General features: G+C 47.6%; 1 long non-coding RNA gene across 10 annotated transcripts in view; it reads right to left on the bottom strand.

The window, feature by feature from the left end:
- LOC119623507 (uncharacterized) overlaps positions 1-22,507 on the bottom strand; it is a 103,709-nt gene that overhangs the window by 22,602 nt on the left and 58,600 nt on the right. For 4 of the 10 annotated variants that reach the window (XR_012092448.1, XR_012092453.1, XR_012092454.1 and 1 more), the window contains one exon: positions 509-22,012. The exons of 2 other annotated variants lie outside the window; for them this stretch is intronic. This is a non-coding gene — a long non-coding RNA (uncharacterized lncRNA). Of the gene's footprint in view, positions 1-508; positions 22,013-22,507 lie in introns of those variants that run through there. 4 more of the 10 variants (XR_012092450.1, XR_012092449.1, XR_012092451.1 and 1 more) reach the window with 4 other exon arrangements.

The following is a 22,507-nucleotide window of genomic DNA, read 5'->3' as shown; positions in this document are numbered from 1 at the left end:
GCATGAGGCCCCAGGGCAGTGAACCAGCAGGCAGGTGTGGGGGCCCAGGGCAGTGAACCAGGAGAGAGGCGTGGGGACACAGGAGAGTGAACCAGGAGGGAGGAGGGTGGAGTTCGGCCAAGCGAGTGAAACAGGAGGCAGGAGTTCGGCCCAGGGAGTGAACCAGGAGGGAGGAGTGTGGTCCAGGGAGTGAACCAGGAGGGAGGAGTGTGGTCCAGGGAGTGAACCAGGAGGGAGGAGTGTGGTCCAGGGAGTGAACCAGGAGGGAGGAGTGTGGTCCAGGGGAGTGAACCAGGAGGGAGGAGTGTGGTCCAGGGGAGTGAACCAGGAGGGAGGAGTGTGGTCCAGGGAGTGAACCAGGAGGGAGGAGTGTGGTCCAGGGAGTGAACCAGGAGGGAGGAGTGTGGTCCAGGGAGTGAACCAGGAGGGAGGAGTGTGGTCCAGGGAGTGAACCAGGAGGGAGGAGTGTGGTCCAGGGAGTGAACCAGGAGGGAGGAGTGTGGTCCAGGGAGTGAACCAGGAGGGAGGAGTGTGGTCCAGGGAGTGAACCAGGAGGGAGGTGTGTGGTCCAGGGGAGTGAGCCAGGAAGGAGGACGGAGGAATGCGGTCCGGTGAATGAACCAGGAGGGAGGAGTGTGGTCCAGGGAGTGAACCAGGAGGGAGGTGTGTGGTCCAGGGGAGTGAGCCAGGAAGGAGGAGGGAGGAATGTGTTCTGGGGAATGAACCAGGAGGGAGGAGTGCAGTCCATGGGAGTAGGGAAGAGTATGGTCCAGGGGAGTGAACAAGGAGCCTCTGGGGGTAGCAAGTTCACACACCACAAATACCTCCCAATCCATCCACGTGCAGGGAGGGGCCGGAAACCACGCAGGAGCTACAGCGCTTTCTCCTCACAGAAGAGGAGTGAGGATACCGACTCACGAATGAAATCACAGCTAAAGTTCTACAACGGTGGGGAGATGCTTCACAGACCCAAATGGGTGCAAAAAGAAACCAATCATACAAGATCAGTGGATGGAACGGGATCAGAAATTTAAGCCTATAACAAGCTTTCAGAAAAAACTTCACTTGATCTGCAAGATGGCTGCAGCTCTGCTTGATCATTTCTGCAAATGTCTAACTCGCGATGAGCCATCTCAGAGCCCTTCCAGAGGAGTAACAAAATCAAAACGCCAAGGCATCCTCCGTATTTTAGATAGCCTGCAACAGTATGGAAATGAGCAGCGGTGCCAGAGCTTTCAAGTTTGTTTGAAGTAAATTCCAGCATGAGGGTAGCATCTTTCTGGCTGAAGCAATGAGGTGGGCTCCTGCTCACTGCATGGGAGACCAGTTTTCAGCTAAGCTGCTGTCAAGGGTCTGCAAACCATGATCCCCGACCGAGCCTTGGCCAGGGAACCAGAAGTGATTTTTACACTTTGAAGTTTTAACAAAAGAAATATATGCAGAGACTTCTGTGGCCCTCAAAGTATAACATGTTGCCTACTCTGCCCTTTACAGGAGCTTCTAGCTTTGGTGTCAGTTACAAAGTGTTTCTATAAAATAATGTCACTGATTTTCAAGCATGCCAGGAAAAGTCACACTTCCCAACAACCCTCAATGGAGATGCTCCATCCTGTGTTTCACACAGATTTTAGATTTTTAAAAGCCAAAATAAGGGAGGTAATTCAGGTAAGTATTATAGTAACACAATTTGAGATACTTAAAGATGTGTGACAACAGAATTGGCATTCCTGTGAGGCAATAAACTAGCTCAAACACAAAATAACAAATCAAAGCATGTTTTGGCCTCTCAAAGTGATCAGCGAAATTGGAAATAACATTCAGTTAAATGACACTAAAAAAAAAAAAAAAAGCACAAACAAAACAAATACTACTACACCATCACTCCTTAAATTTATTTAACTACTGCTGCCAAATAAAATGGAGAGACTTCTTACTGCAGGGTAATAATCGGCCATTGTCATCATGAAATACACCGCTGTGCAGGCTCAGGCCCTCCAGCCCACAAAGGCAGGGGGAGGGAGGAGAAACGATGGCCAGAAACAAAGGGACAGGGCAACCATGACCTAGTCAGCAATTGTACCCTCCCACCTTTCTTCTGGACTTACAATTTTGGAGCCATCTGGGTTTACCTTCCTATGTCCATAAGTCAGCAAGTTCTCAAAGCCAGAAATCTACAATGCTTCTGGCAGCCAAGTCCTCTCGGCCTTCCCCCATGTTTTAGGGCCTCATCAGCTCACCCCTGGATAGTATCAATGGCCTCGGAGCTCCAGTCAACCTTACACTCCACAGACTCAAGTATGCCAAGAGCCACTCCAGGCTGCCACTTCCATGACCAAAGGCTTTCAGACAGTCGCCAGCACTGCACAAATCCATGTGGCTTCACCAGGCGCAAAGCGGCTCCAGCATTCCATCCAGTCTGTCGCTGCTACCATAGCTGTGAGTCTATGATATGTCAGGAAGGGAAGGAAGGCACCATGTACATCATCTCATTTAAGCTTCAGTGTCACAAGGTGGATTTTGTCGTGCCCATTTTATGGATCAGGAAAGTTTTAAGGAGGGCAAGCACAGGGCCCTGCTGACACAAGAGCAAGACCCGCAGAGGCCTGGGCATGACCCCCGCCCCACGTTCCCTGGGTCCTGATATCCACTCCTCCCCCGTGGGAGCCTGATCCTGGGTCTGCCTGAATTGCTACCATTCCTAAGACACGACTCACGTCTGCTCACCTCCTCCTTTATCTGTTTCCCGCAGCCCAGAGGCGTGTGCTCTTCCATCCAGACAGACATCACACTTCAGCACCTGCACTTGACACCACTTCAGCCAAAAGCTTCTCTCAAACCTACCCCCACACCTGCCGGTCACACAGGTCTGCACCCATCACCTTTCTCACATGAATTCTCACGTATTCCTGTGTAGCACCATGCAACTGATTATAGTCTGAGAGGAGGAAGCTTTGTAGGTAAGTCCACATTCTACTTTGCTCCCAGCCCTCCGTCTTGCGTCTTGCATGAGGCAACCGATTAACAGCAAATTCATTTCAGCACAACTTTTCCATTTGAAGAAACGCAGAGCATAGGACTCTGGTCATAATTAAAAGCTTGTTTCATTTGTCATTTGAAATTCCATGTACTGCTGCAACAGCAGCACCCCCTCCTCGCCAGGCTCTGCCCTAAGGACATCTTTATTCCAGCGCACGACTCCCATCAGAACCCCGGCAGCGAGAGCCCCGCAGGTTTCCCAGCGCCTCGGGCTGCGGCTTCCACGCTGGGCCGGCACTGACAGGACGGGAATGGTGCCCCCAACAACTACAGGATCGGAAGCTGGTCGACTGCTCTGTAGAATGGAGACATGTTAGTAATCCCCGACATTTCCACTGACAGGCTGCTCAGGTAAACTGGGAAAAATCCACAAAATAGAACCCATGGGGAGGAGCACTTCTCTCTCCAACCTGGCAGCTAATGGTGGCTGTGCAGACGACCTCTTCAGGAAAACTATCCACTGTATCTCAGGTCAACAACAGCCCCGCTGAGGGCCAAAAAATCAGCTCCCCCTGGCCCTTACTTCCTAAGGGTCAGCCCTCCCAGGCCACCTCTCCTGGAAGATCAGCTCTGATGCACCCACGACGGTCAGGAACCGGCTCTGGGACACATTTCCCAGGCTCCTGCCCACCCCTCTCTCTCTTCTTCCTCCTCCACATCTCCCTCTTCACTCCCATCCGCCCTCCCCCTTTTGCTTCCCTTCTCTCCTTTCCTCTCCCTCCCTCATTTCCTTTCAGCCCTCACCTTCTTCACTGCACTTCCCTATGCAACTCAGCTGACGCATTCTCAGGTCAGTAGAGTTTTCTTTCACTCTGTTTCTATTGCAATGATCATTCTTAATGAACAGAAACCTGTTTCGGACCATGTGGATGCCACCTCCTGACCAACTGCTGCCCCGCGGCTCCGTGTCCACTCAGTGTCCTCATGGCGCAGGTGCCCAGCAGTATGGCTGTGACCAGGGGTAGCAACATGGGACATGAGAGAGGTATCCCAGCCAAGAGGCCCTGCAAAGCCTCCCCAGCAAACCGGAGCAAGGCCCAGGGCGGTAGGGAGAGCGCCGTGCTCATGATGTTGGCCGTTCAGCTTCTGAAAACTGTCCATCGACTGCAAATTACTTTGTTTCCATGGTTACAAAAGAATCATAAGCATTCTGAAATACGTTCTCGGTTTCATGTTTGCGAAATCTAAGCAACATTATAATAAAAATCACTGAATTCTGCCCGAGGCTCTGGGGTGTTTTCCTCTCTGAAAGGAGCCCCTTCCAGGACTTGGGGACAGCCTTCAAAATCACGGTTATCCTGGTGGTAACAGGGAACTCCTCAGCCCGCCGGGAGCTGGGGCCCTCTACAGCCCCCACGGCTCCAGACGCCAGTGTTCTAAGGATCACACATGTGCAGATAGCAAAGCTTGCTGCACACACGCCAGGTGCTAACAAGTCCCAAACGTCTCACTCATACTTGCTAACCACATCGCTTCTCTCAGCCTCCACGGCATTTCACATTCTGCCTTTATATAGAGATGAACCATGCATCCTGAGCGTCACAAAGATTCAACTCCTTCGGGGCAGAGGGGTGCATCTTTCCATCACGGGGTCCTCACTCCAGCTGGCACAGGATTTGCAGAGTGAGTCTAATGTTGATGACACTTTCTCAATATTCCCTTCACACCCCTCCAAAAACAAGAGTGCTGCCAGCTTCTTACCAAGGTTGTAATGAGCAAAATATTTTTCTCTTATTTGTCACTTTTTAACATAATACTAGTGAAGAATGTGACTCTGCATGTCCACTGTAGGCACCCACACCGTGAACATTCTGCTCTCCTGTGACTGTATTCACAGGTCACAAGGACAAAACTTCTCCATAGTAGCCATATATATATATATATATACACACACACACACACACATATATATATATATTTTTAACATGACTTCCACTCATCTGAAAGTCACAGATGTGGCTTTTCCTTCATAAAAAGATCCAAAGGATACACAAGCCAGGTTTAATAAACACATTGGTCCAGGTGGGAAAATGACCCCTCAGTCTCCCTCCCCTCAAAGACCAGGGCAGCCAGGAAACTGCGCTCTCCAGTAAATGACAACCGGCAGGATTCCCTAAATCACATTAAATGTGATTAAAGCAGCCGGAAGATTCCCATCTCACAGAGCGCGCCTTTCAAGACTCAAGATGTCCCCGCTCCCTGAATGTCCTACAAAGAACAGACTACCCAAATGAGGACTGAGGCAGTCAAGAAACATGTTTTCGGCCGGGTGCAGCGGCTCACACTTGCAATCCCAGCACATTGGGAGGACGAGGCAGGTGGATCACAAGGTCAGGAGCTCGAGACCATTCTGGCTAACACGGTGATAACCCCCCGTCTCTACCAAAAATAAAAAAATTAGCCAGGTGTGGCAGCGGGCACCTGTAGTCCCAGCTACTCGGAAGGTTGAGGCAGGAGAATGGTGTGAAGCTGGGAGGTGGAGTTTGCAGTGAGCCGAGATCGTGCCACTGCACTCCAGCCTGGGCGACAGAGCAAGACTCTGTCTCAAAAAATTAAAATAAATACAATTTAAAATGTTTTCAGCAAATAGCATCATCGATCCCAAATGAGAGGTACCGTTTTCATTCTAGGAGGGAAACACTACAAAGTACGTATATTTTAGCCCCGTAAGTGAATTCTTCGGGCGTTCCTGTGTCCGCTATCAAATGCAACACATCACCTCAAAAGGCAAAATTCTGTAAGTCACATCCAAGGAGGGGAAAAATCATTCTAAGTTTTAGAAATCCAGTAAGAACCTGATCCAGAGAAGCCTACTTGTTCCAGACTCTAAGCAGCAATATATTGCTACAATGTAATGAAAACGAAGGGATGATTAAGAAAATTTCAATGCTAATAAAAGACAAAAACGTAATTGGATTTATTCTACTCTAGACAGAGCAGCCGGGCAGTTCACCCATACGTTATGAACGTTGCTGTTTATCAGGCAGGGTCCAAACTCTGTCAACAAGGCTTGACAGCAAGGGCATGATCTCCACTCACTGCAAGGTCCGCCTCCCAGGCTCAAGCAATTCTCTTCAGCCTCTGGAGTAGCTGGGACTACAGGTGTGCAGTCATCACGCCCAGCTAATTTGTGTGTTTTCAGTAGATGCGGGATTTCACCAGGTTGCCCAGGCTGGTTCCCTGGATCTCAAGCTCCCAGGCTCAAGCAATCCACCCGCCTTGGCCTCCCAAAGCGCTGGGATTACAGGCGTGAGCCATCACGCCCGGGACTTTTTTTTTTTCTTTTCTTTTTAAGTGATTAATGTGCTTCAGAGTCTTGTAGGCATTTAAAAAGGAAAAAAAAAAGAACAAGCAAATTCTGTAAGGGAAAGAAAGCATTAACACGTTTTACACTTCTCAAAACTCAAAACTGAAATGCTAAGAATAAATGTATTTTATTCACAGAAGCAGCATTCTTAAAGTTCTGTAAAAGTGATACCATGGACACCACCACATCACAGACAAGCGTGGCAGGACTGCTCAGATTCAGAACACATTCTGAACAGTCCTCCTGCCACTTTCCTCAATGGGAACACTTTATTCTGTCTTTTATTCAAATTAAGTATCTTGCAAGGGAGTTGAAGAAAACTGCATAGCAGATTTTAAAACTTCAACGCTTTTCTCAATTTTCGCCACATTCTGATGCATTTTACTGACTACACGGCCAATAAGCCTAAAACTTTTTGCATCGATAAAGACAATGCTCCTTTTAGCAATAGGCTTTTTCTTTTCTATACAAATATCAGTAACTTAAGCTAGTAAACTGGGTATTTCACAAAGATTTTGCACAATTCCTAGCACAGATTTTAGCAAAATAAAACCATTATCTTTCCGCAATTAAATAAGCAAGCATAGGAAACTGCACAGTTAAAATAACCATTCTATTATTTTATATAAACACAAATAAGAAAGAGTATGCTTTGAAAAACAGTATTTCCATATGCCAACGATGAAGCAGAAGACAATTCCTCAGCCTCATATGACATTTGACAACCGAAGTACTCTGGCCCAAGTCCAGCCCGGTTAAATGGAAATGAACTAAACGTGTGAGTGACCGTGGTGAGGCACTCTGATAGCCACAGTCCAGGAAAGAACAGCTAACATCTTTCTTCTTCATGGGAAAACCGAAACATACTCGAGAGACCTTGATTCTTTAAAACACAGTCTGCCCCAGTACTAACCTTAAGCTCCCATCGATCAAGATTGCTATAACCACAGAGGTGTTTTTCCAGGCCCTCGAAAATCACGGACATGGTACATACACAACGTTTTCAAACACTCAATGCAGCCAATTTGTTAAATGTGCTGTGATACCGGAGGTCTTGTGCAGGACCAGAAGTGTCGCAGCCTGGTTACCTGTCCTGGTGTTCAATGCTTTGTATGTGCAAAACCTGCTGTTACAATTTACTGGGCTTAATGTGATTCAGTTCATCACAGAAGAGAGCTATGACATTTACTTAATTCCACGCACAGATTCTCAGGTTCACCTTCCACGAGTGACTGTTCTGTCCACGAGACAGTGGAGGGAAGACCCAGAAAAGGCCTGGGAGATGCCAGGTGCTCACAAACTGGTATCCGTCTGCTGGTTCTGGCTTAAAGGAAAACAGACATAGAAGCAGCTAAAAGGGCTCACTACACCTAATATCACAATGTTCTCAAGTTTACCTTAGCCAAAAATAAAAGCAGAAAAGCAAAACTACTCCAGGGCATGATTCCAGTGCTAATCTGAAACATGAAATATTTAGAAGACAAAGTTTATTGTGAGTGCAAGTAATATACACATAAAACACTGGTTTCACAAAACCCAGTCTTTGCGATTGCTTTTATAAAAAGTAAAATTCTCATGAGGATCGCATACATTAACTGATTTTCAAATGAAGGGACTGGTAAACTTCAGGGCATATGATTTCTGCCACACACGAGGGGAGCAGTGAGAGAGAAGAGCTAGGATCAAGTGTGCTGAAGCTGTCTTAGGACTGAAATTCAGTTTCTGCCAAAACAAAAACACAGGAGTCTGTCAACTTCGATAGCAAGCTCTGCTTGAGAGCGACAAGATGTTAAATTTGCAAAGGAGCTTCTCCCTGTATGGGCACGTGTGATCCTTGCAAAATCATAGCTCAGCATCATCAAAAATCAGGAAAGAACACAAGCCTTCCAGACATGAAATCCAAGAGCAGAAGGGAGCAGAGTCCAAGCTTGCTCAACAGAACTGTTCCCGGACAACAGCACAGAGGACATCACAGGGAGGGCAGGGCAAGCAACAGCAGCTTCCGTGTTGCCACAAGCAGGGCCTGAGCCAGGAGACCAGTCTCCTCCAACCTGACAAGGAGGCGCGAGGAGCCACAGAGAAGTCAATTCAGGGTCCTTTTCAGAAAGGGGCAACAATGAGAAAATCTGGTCTCACCCACCCCATACCCCCTACGGTAGCAGCTAAACTCGCACGTGCGTCTGTCACGTTCCCCGACCCCTCTTGCAGATGCTCTTCCTGCACCCGGGTGCCTGTCTCCGTGCTGCTCCTGAGGCCACACCTGTTGCCATCCACTAGTGACCAGGAATTCACCTTTGTCCGGGAGAAGCAAAGGCAGAGTTCACACACTCCTGTACAGGTTTGTTGGCCGAGAATCTAACTGCACTGTCCGATTCCAGATGTGCTGGTACCAAGGAGAACGTTCAATGTCTGGCATTTATAAACGGCATCAGTGGGTTCTCCTGGGACTCCCAGGCAGCCGCACGAGGGACGGAGCTGTTGCCCTGTTACCCCGAGCCAAACAAGGCTGAGAGGCACACACCACAGGCCACATCACACTCGAGCACCGACTGACACTTGCTTGTTCGTGTGTTAAGAGTTCAGGGTACAGGCGACAGACAGGCCTGATCTCAGTCATGGGACAACAGTGACTGCCCACAAGTCCCGTATTTAAGCCCCGACTTGCCCATCCAGCCTTCCTTCAGGAACAATGCCCACCTCACAGTGCAGCCATGATCGCTAAGTCAGCACGTACATACACAACCAGATTCATTGCAATTGTGCTTTCTACAACAAATTAATACAACCAGGCGCTATCATTGAGACTGAATAACCAATATTAGAACAGAAGATCAGGCCAGCGATTGTGGCTCAGACCTGTAATCCCAGCACTTTGGGAAGCTGAGGTGGGTGGATCACTTGAGGTCAGGAGTTGCAGACCAGCTTGGCCAACATGGCAAAACCCCATCTCTACTAAAAATAAATTATCCAGACATAGTGGCACACACCCTGTAACCCCAGCTACTAGGGAGGCTGAGGCATAAGAATCACCTGAACCTGGGAAGTAGAGGTTGCAGTGAACGGACATTGTACTACTGTGCTCCACGCTTCCAGCCTGGGTGACAGACCAAGATTCTAGTAAAAAAATAAAAGGTCAAGATGAAAACTGATTGCCAAGGTCCATGTTCCATAAACTTCAAACAAAGTTCATTAGCTGGTACTTGATCAAGTTGTTGATTTCTTCATTACAATCTTGTATATCCTTCTAACACGGCTCAAAATGTTTACATTTGAGCACACCTCGAGTATAACAAAAAATAAAGTGCCTATATTTCATAAATGAGCAAGTTCCAGTAAGACTGCATCCTGCTCTAGTTAATCCTTTGACAACGTAAAACTGAACCATCCTGACATAGCACTGACACATGGTACAAGAATAATGACCTCCAATTAAATCGCTAGATTTACAGAACACATAAATATAGTTTATCACTAATTCACCAGCGATTAGCAAGATTTTAAAGGAAGAAAAAGTATCGGGACTGTAACTAGGAATAAAGGCAAAAATAAACACGAGAAATTAGTCACGTTTAAATCAATACCCTTTCTGTGGGGCCGTAATAAAGTATACACAACAGGTGTGCAAGCTGTCATGCTAAGCTGTCACCAAGCTCTCTATGAAGGTGGTAAGAGCGTACCAAGTCGCAGAACCTCATATTCCTATTTAAACGCTACACAGCCAACACCACACTCGGCACGCAGTGAGAACTCTGAAAGCTCTGAGGAACGCATGATGGGATGAAGGGCCTCAGTCCTGCCATCACCCTGCTGCTTATTAAAAATATAAAACAAAGCCCTGCCTTCAAGGTGCTCAGATCTAACTAGTACAAAGTTTTGCTTTTGACAAGTTAACTACGAATGATGAAGACTCTCAACAGCTGTGCAAAATGTAAGGCAACCTAATAAGAGGAACTTGGCTGAGACTAAACCCAGAGATGGTTTTTTAACCACAGAAGAGGAAAGAACTGAAGAACCTTACAGAAAGTTGACAGCAATTTCTATTTCTCTATGGTAGAACCTGGAATTTACCTTTGAGACAAACTGTCCTTCTGTTCTGAAAAATCAGATTATTCTTGCAATCCTCCATCAGGACTGAAATTCCCAAAGGCATGGAAAACCAAGTACTAATTTTAAAACCCCCCCAAAAAACGACCTATGATCTTAGATGTGAGATTTAGTGTTCTCAAATTCCAAATTTGGAAATATTTTGCACAAAGTCCTTATTTTCCCTGTTTACTTGAAAGCTCTCTATTCTTTTGTCCTAAATATCTTCTTTCTCGTCCTTCCAAACAGTATCTGAAGATGAACTTACATATCGTTTTCAATGTTAACAAAGAAGATACTACAATTGTCATGAACTGTTTATATTCACAACTCTAGGACGGATTTTGCTACATCGTGAGGAATAACACGAGGAAGGAAATACGCCACGAATAAAGAACAGTAGAAAGTGGACACATTTCCTGATGAGTACCGATTTCTCATTGAGCTGCTGACAAAGTTATAATACAGAAAGCTAGACAGCTGCTATGTTAGTTCTACCTCACTTAAGTGACCGAGTCATTGTTGTTTCGGTTCCCTCTCTCGTCTGGGGATGAGACACACCTCACAGAGCTGTTTATGATTTCAGGAACACACACATCAATGAAGTGACTATTCCTAAATCATTGCAAAGGGTAGAGTAACCTGCCAAATTTCAACTAGGTTGCAACAAACAACTGTTTTCATCCTACACTCTCCGATGCCAACGAGATGGTGCATTCTTGGATCCCTGCGGGAGCCCTTTTCCTGGTGCCATAGAGCACACACACATTTACATCCACTTAGTGTACGTATATGATACACTGTAACACATGTACCTTCATAGAGCGTACACACATCCGAATATGTATAGTGTACATAAGTGCACTACATGTGTACAGAGTGCACACACATCCAGATCCATGTAGTGTACATGTATAGAGTGTACATCCAAATATATATAGTGTACAAACAAGTCCACTACGTGTGTACAAACATAGAGCATACACTAGTCCATATAGCAAATGTACACAGGTACGCTAAAGTGTATGCACACGCATAGCATGTACACCCATCTATATGCACACAGTGTACACAGGTATACTATAACCTGTATGTACATGCATATGGCATACACATGCACATCCGTATGTACACAGGTATGCTATTTGCTATATGTATACACATACATATAGCATGCATTCTTATCCAATGTACGTAGGTGCACTACAGCATGCATACACATGCGCAGTGTACACATAGGCACATGTATACAATGTACATCAGTACACTAACGTATACAGCATATACACATATGCAATAGTGTACATACATAAGCAGCATGTATATGTATCAGTGTGTACATATCCAGAAGTTTATTCAGTGTGCATAGTGTACATGCATGCTTGTGTGCACATATGTATATATACATCTGCAGAAATAATGTGCACATACCCACACGGTGTACGTACACAGGTATGTATATGGCATTAAATACATGCATGTATGTACACATGCAGAACAGATAGGTGTCCAAGTAGTGTGCATATAACCATAGTGCCCATAGATACACACATATACACGTGTACATGCATGCCTACAGCATGCATGTGTGTAGGACACATATGAAGTGTACATACCTATACATTGTAAATACATGCACAGTGGAAATGCACGTATAGGTACACCACATACAAACATGTACATTTATACAGTACACATATACCGAGACCCAGAACAGGTCATGAGTATTAACACTGCAGAAAGGCTTCCAGTTCTACCTAAATGAATTTTTTTTCAAATAAAAACAATGGGAAGGGCACAACCACTTTCCCTCAGAGTTCTGGGCCTGACCGTGGAAGTTCAGAGGTTTCCTAATGCAATACACATCAGGACTGACTCATGATAAAGCACTCCTTAAAAATTAAAAATGTGTCCTCATGTTTTGGCCTTTGAGACAAAGCCTCTTAATCGATTTCTGACTGAATTTGACTCACAGTGCTCTGGCAGATTCTTCATTTTCTGGTGAGACAGATGAATGTCCCATGGTGAGGGCAATGCCAGCCCTTTCAGAGTCAGCTTCTCGAGGACCGATGTCTGACAGAACACAATCCAACACCATAGTAGGATCCTCCACCCAGCCACTTAGACGCTTTCGGGTACTTACTCTGTCTGCTCATTTCCCTTTTTTGAATTCAGCTGGAGGGGAAAAAAAACAAAAAATCAAAACCAAAAACAAACAGCCCAAGTGTTTGTGTGTCTGAAAAGTTAATACATCCACATCCAACTTTCTAAATGAGACACGGCAGGTATGATGGTCACCGAACAGTGGCCACTGTTGACAAAATACAAAGTCTTCTGCGAACAAGAACGAGTTTCTAGGAATACAAAAGTCAAGGAAATTTACTTCACGTATTAAAGCTGTCAAGGGTCCTCATCAAAAGTGTACTTAGAGGTTTTCCTTTCAAGTTATTTTTGAAGATTTTTAAGTTGCAATACTTAAAAGCCTCTGGGAAAAGAAAGGATACAGGTATCTGGAAGGTTCATACTAAATGATTTTCATGTCTTTTTGATAAAGTTAAATAAGGTCAGCCTTGAAGTAATGGGTTCCACTACTCTGAGGCTGTGGATGGAATCCACAACACCACGAGACAATTGAATAAACAGCAAGGCTGCACACACAGGACACAGGCAGTGAGCCAGCCTAACTAGTTGTCAGCTTCTGGGTCAGTTCTACCCAGTTCTGCCCAGGCCCCACTGGAGATGAAAACCTGCCCTTTAGAAGCCTTCAATCCCCACCTTTCAAAATCTAATCCTCTTCAACTGAGGCCCAAGTCCAAAAATCTACTGACATCTTAGCCCTCGATAGGCCAGCTGTCCCCTAGCCTTTTTGGCACCAGGGATGGGTTTCATGGAAGACAATTTTTCTGGGTGGTAGTTTTGAATTGCAACTGTTCCACCTCAGGTCAGTCATAGGATCCTCATAAGGAGCACCTCCGAGATCCCTCACATGCAGTTTGATAGGGTCCCAGCGCCTAGAACACCGGCTTATGATAGGGTCCCAGAACCCAGGAGAACATGTGGCTTATGAGAGGGTCCCCGTGCCTAGGAGAACAGGTTTTAAATGAGTTGGCAAAGCCAAAATCCAACGGATCTACCACTCCAAAACAAACATACACCACTGTCCAATATTGATGTGAGCCAAAAACATGGAAGTCCTGAGGGCCCACACTGACCACAGCCAGATGCCACTTCGGCAAGAACCAAGCACGTGCCTAAAGATCACCCGTGATGACCCAGGAGAGCAGCTTTGAGCAGAGACAAAGGTGAAGGAGAGGCATATGGGCCAGGGTGCTGGGTGTGCCCGTTTTTGTGACCTCACTGAGATTGCTGACCTCTGGCCCTTGGTGTCCATCCTATGGAGGAGGTAGCCCCCAAATCCCTGCCTCCCTTCAGCACTGACTGAGGCGGTCCTGAAGTCTACCCAGGGCTGAGGCTGCTTCTAAATCCTGTTAGCTGCACACCCACATAAAAAACAAAAAACAAAATATCAAGTATGCAGACAGGAAAAGAAAAATATGTGAATCCTCCCTTATTCAACAGGCATTTAAAAAGTAACAGGGAAATTGTGATAGGCTTTAAACAACCACCAGCTATCACGTCGTGTTGAAATGTTTTAGCTAATCAGGAACACGTTTACCAAGCACCTGTGTGTTCAGGAAATCAGTTGACAGGTCCCAAATAACCTCGGAGCTTACGACCTGACCCCCACTCATGCGCATCACCTCTCCAGAGGAATGAGCTCTGGACACCTTTCAAATGGTGAGGAACAGGAACAAGGGTAGCTTTCCCTCAACCCCACAAAACAAGCTCGACCCCAAGAAGCCTGGAGAACAGCAACGTTTGTTTAGATGCTTTCCCACTGTCCTTGTCAGAGCAAACATTCCCATCCCACACCACCCAGTGTTTAACTCTCCCTGGGATACCAGCAGCCGTCAACCCTCAACAAGCTGGAAACAGAGGCCAAGGTGACAGGAGGCCTCTCTCCATTCCCTACTGAATTTGCTCAGGACACGGATGTTCCCAAACACATACAGCCCCGAGTATTTCACACCTGGAGAACATTCTAACAACAGACGCCGCAAAGATGCTCCCCTAAAGAGAAACTCAGTTTCTAACTTCCCTTAGGGAAAAATATGAGACCCAGAACTTTCCAGAAAATCAAGTGTGGGAGGAAGCCACTCACCTCTGGCACTTCCTAAACCTGCCTTCCCGCAGGTGCTCAGGGATGTCCCCCCGATAGCCCCGTCCACCCAGGATGGCAGCAGGGCTCAGGCAGCCAGCACCTGGGCAGCTGGCGAAGCAACCCCAGAGTGAAAACGCCATCCCAGGCACCATTTCCTGGAGCCCCTCAGCAAGAAAAACAGAGGTGGGACAGAACCGAGGGCTGATTTGAGGCTAGGGAGCCACAGACCCGCACAGCTCAATCATCAGACATGCTCTTCTGTGGACAGAGCCCAGCCCATGGAGAGGCCAGCACAGAGACCCTCGTGCCGGCTCCACGAGCCAGCGTCCTCCAGGGCTGCAAGTTTGTGATCACAGCTTCAGAATTTGGTTCCAGAATCGTCCGGAATCAAAGACGCACCAAACTGTAAAGCTGCCAGGACAGCAGGGCCCAGGAGCAGGCTCAGGGGAGGACCACGTAGAAACCCCACACAGCATACACGTGTGTATGCTTACTCCACACATGCCACCGCTTCACCCAATACTATACATACAAATGCATGTATGTACTCCATACACACCCTCAAATACACTCACCAAGTATGATGCGTGTACACACTCCACACACCCTCAAATACATACGACACACATGAACATGCTCACTCCTCCCACACCTGCTAAATACACTCACCACACACGCACAAACGTGACACACGTGCACACTCATTCCAGGCATCACACCCCTCACTAAGTACACAGGTGCACACACCCCCAAGTCCAGAACCTGCAGACTCCACAAGCTTTGGTTTCCCCCACTGTTTCTCTCATCACATGAGATCCACACACAGGTGTCATTTACTGACATCTAACACCCGGGGAGGCCCTTAGACAGAACTGCAGTCACAAGTCGGCTTCATTCAGGCATTCATCACCAGCCTCCTGAAGCCACCTCCTGTCCCCACGGGGAGCAGGGGCCGAGACCAGAGACGTCACTGGGCTTACAGATCCCCAGCCTGGCAACCCAGCGAAATCAGGAGGGCTCGGCCACGGCCTTGGAGGGAGATGGGTACTGGCTCAAGTATGCGGAACATAAGTCCTCATTTCCATACAGTGTCACCTACGACAGCGTCAGGTGAAAGCCAGTGGTTTGGCATTCCTGGGATAGACAGTTCTGTAAATACAAGGGAAGCTTTTTACTCCTCTCCTCTGAACACATGAGGTCCATGGTCCCCCCTCACATCTAACACTGGGAATCCAAATCGGTGACTCCTTGTCCACCTGAGGACCACCCAAGAGGATCCACACACCTGCTACAACAGCAGCAGCACACCTGGTCTGCAGGGGAGCAAAGCAAATCCCACCTTTATGACTAAAACTGGATTACCCTGACACTGGCAGCCTGCAGTGTGTATATCGTCGAGCCCCCACATCTGTGCCACCTGCAAGAGGAACATAAGCCCTTAGTCCCAGGTTCTCAGGACGGCCTGTGAGGTGGATGCTGGCACCCTTCTCATCTCCCAGTGGAGAGGAGAGAAGGCCAGGGTCAGGGCTGGTGTATCAGGAGGGTCGGGATTCAAACCCCATCTGCCTCACAAAGCAGCGCTTACCATTCAAGTGACTTCTATCATCAGCCTTAAAATGTACCACAGTTACCAGCAATTCTGAGTGCTGTTCTTTGGGACGTCATAAGCAAACATTTTGTTAGAAAGATTTTGCCAAAACTGCTTTCAAAATCCTGTGGTATGAAATGACTAATGAAAATTTGAGCTATGAAATAAAGCACATAGTTAAATGAATCCCAAAATGACTATCGCAAAGGAGGCTTTAACTTGAAGTGAAAAATATCCTCTAAATGACATCAGCCAGAATTATCTTCAATCATTACTGATCCCATACGCTTCAGGAATTACACAGCATCATCTCAGATATGAACTTAAAACCATTAGCTGAATGCACATTTCAGCACAAAGTTCTGCTATAATAAGCAGCACAGGCTTCTCTGGAGAGGATTTTAATTGGGACTACAAACAATGTGCACAATCGTGGTAAGAGGTTTCATGCTGGCAGTTCTCCAAGGTGCGACACAGAAAAACACCACTAACCTCGAAGACACCTGTGACATTGTAATGACATGAGAGACGATGTGGACGGACTACTGTAAATATTTGAAAAGGAGAAACAATGCAAGGAAAGAATTGTGTCAGTTACCCTTTACATTCTTAGAAAAAACGATTTTTCCTTTGGGATGATTTAAAAGGAAAATGACATTTCTGAATTTTTTTTTAACTTTTCTTTCTGAGACAGGGTCTTGGCTCTGTCGCCAAGATTGGAGTACAGTGGAGCAATGGCAGCTCACTGTAGCCTTAAGTGATCTTCCCACCTCAGCCTCCAGAGTAGCAGGGACCACAGGCACGCACCACCACACTCAGCTAATTTTTGTTATACAGATGGGGTCTTGCTATGTTGTCCAGGCTGGTCTTCAACCCCTTGGCCTCAAGTGATCCTCCTGTCTTATCGGAAAACAGACATTAGAGCAAATACATTTCTATAAGATTTTCTAACTCTTTTCACTGGGGAAAAAGGTAACTTGCCTCCAAGGGTCGGAGACAAAGACATTAATGCAGACAAGAGCGCTGTGCATCCCGGGAATCGCTACACCACGAGGCACGGCTGTGCACACCGGAAGCAGGAGTAACACACGAGGCTAGCACAGGCCGATGCTGGCCCTCTCCAGAAGCAGGCCTATCCTTCCTCCTTTCCTCAGCCCCCTCTCCCTTCAGGCCTCAGTGGCTGCTGACAGGGGAGAGGTCACAACTAGAGGAGGCTCTCAACTCCACCAGGGACAGGAGCCCCGGACGCTGGGAACTAAACTACTGCCCTCCGCATCCACCTCCTTCTGGTCCAGCCTTCTCAGGAGCCAGGCATGGCCACTTTGACCCTCTTTCCCTTCTGTGGCTCCTACAAAAAACCAGTTCAGTGAGCCGAGGCTGCCTCGCACTCCAGGGATACCTGGCACAGGCCCCCTCCATGTCCTTATCCAAGCTCCTGGGGCCAGAAGGGTCTTGCAATATTTCACTTTCCAGTTGAGCATCCCCAGCCTCAAATCCAAAGTGCTCTAAAGAGCATTTCCTTCGAGTGTCATGAGGAAGCTCAGAATGTTTCAAGTTTTGAAGCATTTTGGAGTAGGGACTCTCAGCCTTAATTTGAACCTCTTCAAGGAAGCCACACATTGAAGCCCCCGATGTCCACCCTACACAATCCCAGCACACCCTCTGAAGTCCTCAGTAGCAGATTTTCTTTCTTCAAAAATAACCACAAGTCACAAACTCACACACAATCACAGAAGGGGGTTGTGGACACCCGCACAGATGATGAAATTTAACTGTCACATTTTTACCTGGGTAATTTAAAGTCATTCCTCAAAACACACCTATTATACTGAGTTGCATATTAAGGTGAACACACACAAATCATTTCAGGGAAACAAACGTCACTTTGGGCTGCGTGTGGTTTCTTGACTCCCGTGAATAACTCAGCGTTCACCCTCACTTCTGGATAAGGGAGACGATGCAAAGAAATCTGTTAAAACAAAGACATGAAAACAAGTTTAAGAAGGGTTTGAAAGGTTCCTCCTGTCCCCCTGGAGGGGAGAGAAGGACGCCTGGAAGGCTCACGGGGGACAGGAGCACAGCCTCCTCAGTGTGTCATGGACGCTGCCGCGCCAAGGGCAGAGGATGATGCCTGGAAGGCTCACAGGGGTGGGAGCACAGCCTCCTCAGTGCTTTCTACACTCAGCAGCTTCAGAAATTCCTGCAGAAGCAGAACACATGAGAACTGAGACTGGAACACCCCAAAGAAAGGGACGAGGGGTCAAAAAAACCATTTGATTGTTACCAAGGAGCGCGGGCATGATGCCGCTTCAAAGACCATGTGAGAAGTCACTCATAGGCGTTTCAGAAAATAAGGGTAGCGCGAGATTGCTCGATCAGCTCAAACAGGCTGCCGTCCCTCAGGCCATGAAGTCCCTGAGATGAGCCTCTCACTGAGCAGAAGTCACTCGCACCTCTGCCAGAGAAAGGACTACAAGTTGACACATAACCTCATGAAACCTGGGCTTCAGCCCGCCGACAACAGTGAGTCTGACACGGTACATCCTTCCACATGGTTAAACACCACAGGGGTTCATCAGACAACCTCGAAGGGCTGTGTCTGTCCAGCTCCTTTACCAAGTTCTGGATTTTTCCTAATGCACTATAAGCAGCATGTTCCAGTAGAGACGTCATTAACTGACTCTGGGTCCTCTTAATTTTGAAATTAGAAACACACTTGGCCAGGCACGGTGGCTCATGCCTGTGATCTCAGTACTTTGGGAGGCTGAGGCAGCTGGACCACTTAAGTCCAGGAGTTTGAGTCCAGCCTGGGCAACATTGCAAAACTCCATCTCTACAAAAAATACAAAAATAAGTCAGGCATGGGGACACGTGGAATATGTGCCTGTGGGTCCTGGCTACTCAGGAGACTGAGGCAGGAGGATCGCTTGAGCCTGGGAGGTTGAGGCTGTAGTAAGCTGTGCTCACACCACTGCCTGGGCAACAAAAAGGTATTTTTTGCCTGTCTCAAAAAAACCAAAGAGAAAAAGAATTATATACCTGAGTAGGCCAAAATAAAAGAGGCCTTGTGGAACAACCTGAAACACAGCTGCAAATTCTGGCAGGGCCTCCCCTGGCTTGTTTTGTGGTAAGTGTAGGACCGCTCTGAAGAATAGAATCCCAGGCACCTTCCGAGACTAGACCTTACAGTACAACTTCCCTTCGCTGGACAGAACACTGGCCTTGGAGCCTGGGACACCCTGGGGCAGTGCCACCATCCGGAGGCTGCCATGGCACAAACAGGCCCTACCATCATGAAGCCTGGGACGTCCGTCAGAGCAGTGCCACCAACCCGAGGCCGCTGTGACACAAGGGAGCCCTGGTGCCACTGAGAGGCTGCACAGCAGGTCCAAGCCCAGGTCAGGAGTGAAGAGGCTCCACATCCTTTCCATCCCTCCAGCTGAGTCCACAGATGTCTTGGGGCAGAAATGCATCACCCTCAATGTCCACGGGTGAGTTTTTGGACACAGAATCTGGAAGCATAAAAGATGGTCCTGGGCTGGTTGGTTGCCACCTCGGATCTGTCCTCTTTCCACACAAAACCTGGCTCACACCAAGCAGCGTCTAAGTCCTGGAAGACCTGCTAAACACAAGTGCAGTTACAAAGCGGAGAAACTAGAAGGGGCTGGGCTGTGCTCCAGTGGCACCAGCGTTTCTCAGGAAGACCCCGGGCATGACAGGGTCCAGGGCAAGGGCTTTCTGGGATCCAGGACATGGAACAAGAACCCATTTCCCGGTCCTGTTGAATATGAATCGGCTAAGGGCCGATTCCCTCCCTCGGAGGACTGAGCACCGCCCCACAACACCTTGGTATGGGTATGTTATTACATACGTTGGTATGGGTATGTTATTACCCATACCAAGGAAATAACAAGCCCGTTACCAGCAGGAGGCTGGTGATGAAGACATGAGGACCAGATGAGCACGAGGGATCCCGACAGATCATCCCTGGCACCGAGCAAGGGGCGGACAGTACCCCCTGTTCCTGACGCATCAGCCCTGGCACTGAGCGAGGGGTGGCAGCACGGCCTGTGCCCCTGCAGATGCAGAGGGATGTGAGGGGGGCGCAGGCTGGGCTTGGAGGCTAACTCAACCACCTGCGCTTGCACTTCCATTCCTCATGGCAGGGAGGCGAGGCACAGGCAGCATTAGGGCTCACCTTGGCCCTGGGCTGCACTTTTTTCTGCTTATGAGTCGTGCTCGCTTTACATGGACAGGCATAGCTATAATAACGATTCCCTGATTATTTCACTGCTTACATAAAGGGCTTTCAGAATTCACTTCCATCCTTAGGAAAGGTGGCCAACACCAGGCTGTCTCCCTTAAGATGCTGTGTCTCATATAGGGAAAAAAAATCAAGAGAAATCAAATAAAGGCCATAAAATACATCAGTTTCAACACTAAAATTTAATAGTACGCTTAAATTGAAGATGAGTTAAGTCACATTTCAAAACCTCTGAAAGTACAGTTACTGGGAGGGAATGGTTTGCGACACACAAACACAGCTCTGTAGAAGGGCCCAGGCTGGATGAAGGCTCAAACATCAGTGCAAGGAGAAAGTCTGAACAAACTCTCTCCTGCCCTGCTGCTGTCCTCTTCCAAAACACACTGGTTATCTGTCAGTTAAAACTAGGCCTAGGGAGGTGGGAGGCAGGCCTGGGAGGGTCACCTAGCATCCAAGCTCCTCACCCACACAACTGCACCAGGCTGAGCTGAGCAGCACACACAAACACAACTAATTCTCCCCAAAAAGAAGACGGAAGGCAGCACACTGCCACACCAGGTGCCCCGCAGATGAGAAGATTGAGGGGAGCCAGAGGTACCATTAATCTTGCTTGCATGGTGGAGGGAGAGGAATAATGCCACTCACTTGAGTGTTGCACAGTTCTTTCTAGCACTGAGTGGCAGAAAACAAAAATTATAGATGCTTCCTCAGATAAATGTTTCTGAAGAACTGAACATAAATTACGTTCAGGAAATAGCATTATGAATGCCTCAAGTGCTTCTGTTTTCAATAATCCCAGAGTAATTCTATAAACCTGGGAATCAGTCTCACCCAACTCCAGGATCACGGCCCAGGTGACGTGGGCACACATATCCTGAAGCTCCAATGCTCAACTAAAGTGGGGCGAGTGAAAATGATCCTGGGTATAATTTACACGGACCCAGGAAGGTAGCTGAGCCCCAAACCCCTAAACTAGGAAGACCAGCGTCCTTCAGGGGCCTCACCTCTGTCCTTTCCCAGCCTCTGGGAACCAGCACTCTGCTCTCTACTGACACAAACGCCCCTCCAAGGTACAACCAGGAAGATCATCATTCAAAACTGAGGAACGCGGCAGAACAAAGCTGTCAGGAGATTTTAATCACCGACACCACTTGTTACATGACCCAAAGATGATTCAAATCCCAGGCCCTTCAAGACTGAATGTTATCTATACTTAAATGCATTTCATCACCATATTGGGGGGTTAATTCCTTTGTTTTGCTGCAAATATATCCAACTGCTGTAAAAGGAAAAGGCAATTTGTTAATGAAGCTTCTTGGAGTGTCTCAACAGGCCTCGAGGCAGGATAAAAGGCAGGACCTCCTGGCAGAAACGCTCAGCTCTGAGGTCAGGTGGAGTTCTTGAGCACCAACCAAGGCAAAATAAGGTCGAAGACCACACCACACTTTCCTCAATCACATCTTCATTCCACCTTTCCTTCTATTTCTCACGACTTCACTGGCAGAAATTGTGCTGAAAGAAAATGGAAACACACACATACATACGAGACCCTACAGATGCTGAGAATGGGTGCAGCCATCACAGTCCGAATGTCCTTTCAGGGCCATCTGACCTGGCTGGGATCCAAGTATCCAAGTGCAGGCTTGTATGTCAGACCCGTGAAGCCAGGATTAAAGCCACTGAACGGCAGTTTTCCATCCCACGGAAACCGGCCTTGCTAGGGGCTTCCTCGGGGACCACTGACCTCACGCCACCACCCCTCAACTACTTCAACTAACCTACATCATGGCAGAGGCCTCCCTAGGCAGACCAGCCCTGCCCAAGTCCTGCTTCATGGCAAACCCTCCAGGCAAACGTCCTTGGCCTCCTCCGGGAGGCTGTGCTCAGAAGGTGCCCTTATTTACTTCTGTGGCTCTGAGACATTTAACTAGAGCCCAACACATTTCTTCCTGTTCACATAGTATTGAGTTAAAAGATTTTTAGGAGTAAACTTTCACTGGGAAAAAT

This window comes from Chlorocebus sabaeus, unplaced genomic scaffold (assembly GCF_047675955.1).
Source record: "Chlorocebus sabaeus isolate Y175 unplaced genomic scaffold, mChlSab1.0.hap1 unalloc_scaffold_523, whole genome shotgun sequence".
Lineage (NCBI taxonomy): Eukaryota > Metazoa > Chordata > Mammalia > Primates > Cercopithecidae > Chlorocebus > Chlorocebus sabaeus.
This window is presented reverse-complemented; position numbering and strand designations above follow the sequence as displayed.